This window comes from Mus caroli, unplaced genomic scaffold, assembly GCF_978045245.1.
Source record: "Mus caroli unplaced genomic scaffold, Mus_caroli_1 scaffold_2, whole genome shotgun sequence".
In the NCBI taxonomy this organism is placed as follows: Eukaryota; Metazoa; Chordata; class Mammalia; order Rodentia; family Muridae; genus Mus; species Mus caroli.
Genome location: NW_028227257.1, coordinates 68,805,823 through 68,814,822, shown reverse-complemented (window position 1 = coordinate 68,814,822; position 9,000 = coordinate 68,805,823).

Below are 9,000 nucleotides of genomic sequence, written 5' to 3'. Positions count from 1 at the left end.
AAGTTTGGAGCTGAGATGAAAGGATGGACCATCTAGAAACTGCCATATCCGGAGATCCATCCCATAATCAGCTCCCAAAAGCTGACACCATTGCATACACTAGCAAGATTTTGCTGAAAGGACCCAGATAGAGCTGTCTCTTGTGACACTATGCCAGGGCCTAGCAAACACAGAAGTGGATGCTCACAGTCAGCTATTGGATGGATCACAGGGCCCCCAGTGGAGGAGCTAGAGAAAGTAACCAAGGAACTAAAGGGATCTGCAACCCTATAGGTGGATCAACAATATGAACTAACCAGTACCCCCCACCCCCGGAGCTTGTGTCTCTAGCTGCATATGTATCAGAAGATGGCCTAGTCAGCTATCAGTGGAAAGAGAGGCCCATTGGTCATGCAAACTTTATATGCCTCAGTACAGGGGAAGGCCAGTGCCAAGATAGATAGATAGATATAGATATATCACATTTGGTTTTATACATATGTGGGTGTGATTGGGAAGAATTCTATGAGGATTTTTGGATCTTGCAATTTCAATATCTTTACTTGGGCAATGATTACAAGTGTAATTACTTTATAAAAATAATTTGTCTTGCAGTTGTGCTGGTTAATTTTTATGTCAATCTGATACAAGTCAGAGTCATTATGAAGAAGGAAACTTCAATTGAGAAAATTTCTCCAGATAGACAAGCCTGTGGTATATTTCTTGACTGATGATTTAGGTGGAAAGGCCCAGATCACTATGGGAAGTAGCTTTCTGGGCAGATATTTCAGAATGGTTATAAAGCAGATTTCTGCCTAGTCTTATTGTAATTTGTCTGGTTGATATCCCTGAAAGTCCTTCTCTTTTCTAAAAAAAAAAAAAAAAAAAAAGCTTGAGGAGCAGTGGATCTTGGGAAGAAGGGATGTGGGGGCAGGGGGGAGAAGGGATGTGGGGGTGGGGTAATGAGAGGAAGAGAGGGAGGAGAAACTGCAGTTGGGATAAGTTGTATAAGAGAAGTTGTATGAAATAAGTAAGAGAGAATTTGTATGAGAGATTAAAAAATAAAAACAAGTCAATGAGACATGGGGAACAAGATTATAAGTAGCACTCCTTATGGTCTTTGCCCCAGTGCCTGCTTCTTTGTATGTGCCCTGAGTTCCTGCCTTGACTTTGGTCAATCAATGAAAGACTGTAATTTTCCAGTGAAATACTGCCCCCCCCCCAAAGTTGTTAATGGTCATAGTATTTTATCACAGAAAATTAAATCTTAACAAAGATAGCACTTTTTCTGTATTGTAATTTATTTACCAATTTAATTTAAAAATAAAATCCAGTGCTTGGTACAAGTTTAGACACACAGCTACCAATTTATAATCTCCCATATCTGGAGACAAACATTCAACTTAACATTGCCAGAGATAAATCCCATCTGTCCATGTACTATTCATAATAGACACAACAAACAGAAAAAAACTTTGCTACTTTGACTTCGGGGCATAGGCAGCTGCACCTTCAGGGAGTCATAACAACACAGAAAGTTTCTGTCTGATGTATGAGAGTCCCATGTGTAAAGAGTGCCACAAAATTCTGCCATAGTGAAAGCAATTAATTAAGAGCCCTAATTGTGCTTGGGAAGTGACCAGGGGGAACTTCAGAAACCAGGTATTGCCTGCCAAGAATCTGTCTTGGGAGTTGTCTGCTGGAATCACACAGGTTTTTCCAATGTTATAAGAGGGAAAGTGGTTAATGGGTCACATGGGGATTGCATCTATTCCTGCAAATTAAGGTTGATTTCTCCTAGTGAAAATTTATTGTCCAGGAAGCCAAATAACAAGCAAATTAAAATTGAACTTAAAATAACTGAAAAAACAATTATTTTCTTTTGAAACTGGTTTTGCAATAGGAGATCTTGTCTATAACTAGTAATCATAGTGTCATCAAAGACACTAAAATTGAAGCAGGCAGGAAAATATTTTCCTTTGTCTTATCTACTTAACTTCTTCATGGTAAATGAAAGCAAACTAATAAGATAAAGAGTATAAGTTAGAAAAATCAAGAGTATAGCTGTCCCAGTTGTCTAAAAATCTTTAATAATGATGTAAAGTAATGATGTACACTTAATAATGATGGAAAAAAACCACATGATTGCATCAATGTGTCTTTTAAGTGTAATTTCATTCTGATTAGAGTTATCCACAGCTTGACTTTCTTCAAGAGCAGATTTAAAGAAAACTCTGAAATTCTAAGATGGTTCCTGAAAACACAAGTGAAATATATTAGAAGAAAATATGAATTAAAGGGTGATCTCTGATATTTACACATACCATAGAGTGGGAGACATCTAGAAAAATCATTAAAAACCATTTATTAAAATAAATTCAAATACATTAGACAATGTTAATTGACTATGACACACAGCATATGCTTCACTTAACCTATACCTTATCTCTAAAATTGGTTGATCTTTTATTAGAATACACAAAAATTGGTCCAGAATTTGCAGGTCCCCTGTGTTTCCTCCACATGTGTGCTTCTTTTATTTATGTATACAGCACACACACACACACACACACACACACACACACACACACACGAAATAAAAATGTAGGAGTTGGAAAGATGATTCAGTCAGTAATGTGTTTGATGTGTAGGCTTGAAGTCCTAAATGTAAAGTTCCTGCACATTAAAAAATAGTCAGGAATGATGATAAATATCTGTAACACCAGGATTGAGTTGACAGCTGAGTCCCTATAGGTTTGCTGGCAATTAATCTACCATCAATGAGATTCGGGTTCAGTAAGATATTTTGCCTCACAAAATAAAATGCAAAGCAACTGAGAAACACAACCAAGACCCATCCTACACACACACACACACACACACACACACACACACACACACACACATGGACTCAAGTGCACACAGAGATACATATACAAGAATATGCATACAAATGAAAATCTCACATCTACATGTGAAAGGAAAGGTAATATATGTGTTTCTTTGAGTCTGATGACTTCACTGAGTACAACAATTTCCAGTTCTAGCCCCTGGAAATGTTGGCACTTCAGTTATCCAAGGATAAGGAAAATCCTAATGTGCATAAATACGTTACAAATAAATACCCTGGATAACGGTCTAGACTGGTTTCATCTCCTGCCTATTGAAAACAACACAGCAATAGATGTGCATGTTAAAGACTCATCTGCATTGAGAGCTGGTCCAGAAGTGGTATGCCTGAACAATATACTAATGTGCATGTCCTAGATTTCGCAAATCTTCTTTACTGAGATTGACTACAGCAGCTTATATTCCCATGCGCCGTGAATAAGTGTTATTCATCCTCCACATCAGTCGTTATTATCACAAGTTTCTTGACTGTAGACATTCTAAATGGAATGGGCCTAAACCTTGGAGTTATTACTAGTGTTCTCAAATTATTCTAACACCTACTGCTATTGACTTTTTGTCTGAATAATTTACAAATATGTTATTTCTGGTCTCCAAAATCCTTATTATGACATGGTTTTGTGCAAAACTCTGCTACCTTAGTTCCCTGAGTGTTCAGATTTCAGGCATGTACCATGATGCCTTGATTATCTGCATTTGCAGATTTTTCTGCTTGATTTCTCATCACTTACCATTTTTTTCCTATTGATCTACTTATTTATATTTTTATGAAGCATTATTTAAAGCAATGGTCTTATATGCAAAACCAAGTTAATTTTATACATTAATCTTAGTAAGTTTAAAAGATTGTTGTTGTCAATTGACTATGTTTACTTATATCCTTTTAAATCTCAGAGTAATTTATACATTATTATATATTTTTATGGGATATTTTCTTCATTTACAATCCAAATGTTATCCCCTTTCCCGGTTTCCTCTGACCTAGAAACCCCCTATCCCATTCCCTCTACTTCTATGAGGGTGTTTACCCACTCACCCACCACTCCCAACTCCCACCCTGGCATTCCCCTACACTGGGGCATCAAGCCTTCACAGGACCAAGGGCTTCTTCTCCCATTGATGCCCTACAAGGCCATCTTCTTCTACATATGTGGCTGGAGCCCTCTATGTGTACTCTTTAGTTGGTGGATTAGTCCCTGGGAACTCTGGGGGGTCTGATTGTTTGATAGTGTTTTCTTCCTATGGAGTTGCAAACCCCTTCAGCTTATTATATGTTTAGCAAATATTTTGTAGATATTAAAAATCAAATTGCTTTCACAGATTCTTATATGGTTTTGATATTCTATGTTTCTATTTTTCCTTACCTGAAAATTCTTATATTTTTCTTCTAATTCCTCCTTTGTTTTATATAAGAGTAGCTCAACAATATATATATATATATATATATATATATATATATATATATATATGAAGTTTTCCATTTCTTATAGATGTTAGAATGCATGGAAAATAGAAATAAAGTTAGGTATGTGTTGAAATTAAGATACAAACGTTCACTAGACTTGAAAGGAGTGGTTGCTCAGGAGAGTAAAAATAAAGTTGATGAAGTATGAAAGAGCAGTCTTATAACTAAAGATGAAGTGATCATGAATTAGACTCAGAGTTGGAGAAGACACAGCAGAAATTGGAGCAGGAATATGAATGGATAAAATTAGTGTAAAAAGAGTCTGATATAGGAAATTCTACCCGTACCCCGAAAAGTAACTAAATATAACAAATGAAATGGATCTCATGCCTGACGCTGTTCATGAAGACAAGAAGCTGACACTTTATAGGTCATAGGCCTAGGAAAAACCTATTACTATTATATCACTAAATGAATGGAACAGTAAAATGATTCCTAATAACATATCTATAACATAAATCAGTGAAGCTATTCTGAAGAGGAGATTCTGCTGAAATATAGTAATAGCCAGAGGTGGTAAATGACCACAATAGTATTTTCCAGACAGAAAAGATGCACATATAAAATCAGCGAAACTGTGGCATTATTCATAAGACCAACACAAACACAAAGCAGAAAAAAATCCTAATTCTGAAAAGAAAAATTGAGCATAAAGCTCACCCTTATGCAAGAATCTACTTGCAATCAATACCTACTGAGAGATGCAAAATCATTTTCATCAAGGGAATGACACTGGACATATCAACCATGCTTAAGGACACGCCTTATTCTCAGGAGTAGTAGAACAGAATAAGACTCCATGTTTCTTTCGTGCCTTCGAGTTATTGAAAATGTTTTTTTTTTCATACAAAGGTTTCCCTATCTCTACTCCTCCCCTTTCCTCCCAACTCCCCTCCCATCTGGAATCATATGTATTCTATTTCTCATTAGAAGACAAGGAGGTAAAATCAAGAGATAATAAAATGAATTAAAAAATAACCAAGTAGAAACAAAGAGAACTATAGAAATAACCAAGAAAACCAGGAGCTGATTCTTTAAGAAAATCAGCAAGATAATAAACCCTTAACTAGACTAACAAGAGGGAACAGAGACAGTTTCCAAATTAACAAAATCAGAAATGATAAGGGAAACATCAAGAGAAACCAAGGGAAAAAAAAATCAGATCCTACTACAAAACCCTATACTCAACAAAACTGGAAAATCTGGATGGAATGGGTGCTTTATTAGACAGATATCAGGTGCCAAAGTTAAATCAGAATCAAATAAACCATCTGAACAGTCCCATAATCTCTAAAAAAATAAAAGCAGTCATTAAAAGTCTACCAACCAGCCAGCCTTTAATCCCAGCACTTGGGAGGCAGAGGCAGGTGGATTTCTGAGTTCAAGGCCAGCCTGGTTTACAAAGTGAGTTCCAGAACAGCCAGGGCTACACAAAGAAACCCTATCTCAAAAAACAAAAACAAAAAACAAAAAACAAAAAATGAACAAACAAACAAACAAACAAAAAAACCCATCTCCCAACCAGAAAAAGTCCAGGGCCAGATAGTTTTAGTGCAGAATTCTAGCAAACTTCAAATAAGACCTAATACCAATATTCTTCAAACTATTTCACAAAATAGAAGGAACACTACCTAATTTGTTCTATGAGGCCACAGTTACACTTATACATAAACCGCACAAAGACCCAACAAATAAAAACAACTCAGACAAATTTCCCTTGTGAATATCAATGCAAAAATATTCAAGAAAATTATTGCAAACTGAATTCAAGAACATCTCAGAATGATCATTCAACATGTTCAAGCAGGTTTCACCCCAGAGATGCAGGGAAGGTTCAGTATAAGGAAATCCATCAGCATAATTCACTATATAAACAAACTCAAAGGAAAAAAATCACATGATCACCTTATTACATGTTGAAAAGGCATATGACTAATTTTAACACATGTTAAAAGACTTGGAAAGATCAGGAATTCAAGGCCCGTACCTAAACATAGTAAAAGCAATATACAGCAAACCAGTAGCCAACATCAAACTAAATGGAGAGAAACTTAAAGCAATCCCACTAAAATAAGGAACTAAGCAAGGCTGCCCCTACCTAGTCAGTATAGTATGAGAAGTCATAGCCAGAACAATTGGAAAACAAAAAGAGGTCAAAGGGATGCAAATTGGAAAGGAAGAAGTCAAAATATCACTATTTGCAGATGATAGGATAGTATACACTTGAGACCCAGAAATGTTCTACCAGAGAACTTCTACAGCTGATAAACAACTTCAGCAAAGTGGCTGAATACAAAATTAACTCAAACAAATCAGTAGCCTTCCTCTACTCAAAGGATAAATGGGCTGAGAAAGAAATTAGAGAATTGACACCATTCACAATAGTTACAAATAATATAAAATATCTTTGTGAGACTTTAACCAAGCAAGTGAAAGATCTGTATAACAAGAACCTCAAGTCTCTGAAGAAAGAAATTGAAGAAGACATCAGAAGATGGAAAGATCTCCCATGCTCATGGATTGGCAGAATTAATATAGCTTAAATGACCATTATGCCGAAAACAATCTACAGATTCAATGTAATCACCATCAAAATTTCATCTCAATTCTTCAGAAAGATAGGAAGAGGAATAACAAAAAACTCAGGGTAGTTAAAATTATGCTTTGCAGTAAAAGAACATCTAGGGGAATCACCATCCCTGACCTCAGAGCAATAGTGATTAAAAACTGCATGGTATTGGTACAGTGACAGGTAGGTAGATCAATGGAATAAAATTGAAGACCCAGAAATGGACCCACACACCTATGGTCACTTGATCTTTGACAAAAGAGCTAAAACCCTCCAGGGCAGGGGTCCGGGGAGGAAGACAGCATTTTCAACAAACGGTGTTGGTTCAACTAGCAGTTAGCATGTAGAAGGATGCAAATCGATCCACTCTTATCTCCTTGTATACAAGTGGATCAAGGACCTCCACATAAAACCAGATATACTGAATATAACAGAAGAGAAAGTGGGGAAGACCCTTGAATACATGAGCATAGGGGAAAATTTCCTGAACAGAACACCAGTGACTTATGATCTAAGATCAAGAATTGAAAAATAGAACCTCATAAAATTGCAAAGCCTCTGTAAGGCAAAGGACAGGACATCAGCAATTGCAACCAACAGATTGGGAAAATATCTTTACCAACTGTACATCTGATAGAGGGCTAATATACACAAAGAACTCAAGAAGTTAGACTCCCGAGAACCAAATAACCCTACTAAAAATGGCATACGTAGCTAAACAAAGAATTCTCAACTGAGGAATATCGAATGGTTGAGACACATCTAAAGAAATGTCCAACATCCTTAGTCATAGAGAAATACAAATCAAAACAAGCCTGAGATGCCACCTCACATCAGTCAGAATGGCTAAGATCAAAAACTCAGATGACAGTAGATGCTGGTGAGGATGTGGAGAGACAGTAACTCTCCTCCATTGTTGCTGGGATTGAAAGCTGGTACAACAACTCTGGAAATCAGTCTGGCAGTTCCTCAGAAAATTGGACATAGTACTATCTGAGGACCCAGCTGTACCACTCCTGGGCATATAATCAAAAAATGTATCAACATATAGCAAGGACACTTGCTCCACTATGTTCATAGCAGCCTTATTTATAATAGCCAGAAGCTGAAAACAACCAGATATCCCTCAACAGGGGAATGGATACAGAAAATATGGTACATTTATACAGTAGAGTATTAGCAATTAAAAACAATGACTTCATGAAATTTGCAAGGAAATGGATGGTACTAGAAAATTTCATTCTGTGTGAAGTTACCCAGTCACAAAAGTGAGGTAACGCACACATGGTATGTACTCACTGATAAGCGGATATTAGGCAAAAATCTCAGAATATGCACGATACATCTCACAGATCATATGAAGCTCAAGAAGAAGGAAGAGCAAATTGTGGATGCTTCGGTCCTTCTTAGAAGGAAGAACAACATACTCACAGGAGGTAGAGGATTGGAGGGACTAAGGATAAAGTGAGGAGGAGGAGGGGAAAGGGGGACAGGATCAGGTATGGAAGGAGATTGGGGTGATATACAGAGGGTCAGGAAATTGTACAGAGCTGTGTGGCAATGTGGGATGGAGAACTGGGTGTAGCCACCAGAAAGTCCCTGATGCTGGGAAAGCAAGAGACTCCCAGGAAGCAGCAGGGATGACGTTAGCTAGAAAACCCACCAAAGGGAAAGAAAATCTGTAGAGACCACATCCAGAGGTTTGGCAAGGCATCCAGTTGAGGGATGGTACTCATATCAAAAATTTTAACCCAGAATTGTTCCTATCTAAAGGACATACGGCAAGCAAGAATTCTACCACTGAACCACCAATGCTGGATAAACCAGCAGAAGAAATGAAAACAGGCAACCTCAGAAGATAGGAAGTTGGGGGGTGGGGGGCTCCAGGAAGCACTAGAGACATGTGAGGTGAGAGACTCTCAGGACTCAAAGGACTTTAGATGAAATGCCTGACAGTAGAGAGAGGGAACTTATAAAGCCCACCTCTAGCACGAAGACGGGGTTGCCATCCTACAGTCACACCTCTGACCCATAATTGTTCCTGTCTGAAAGAATTACAGGGATGGAAATGGAGGGG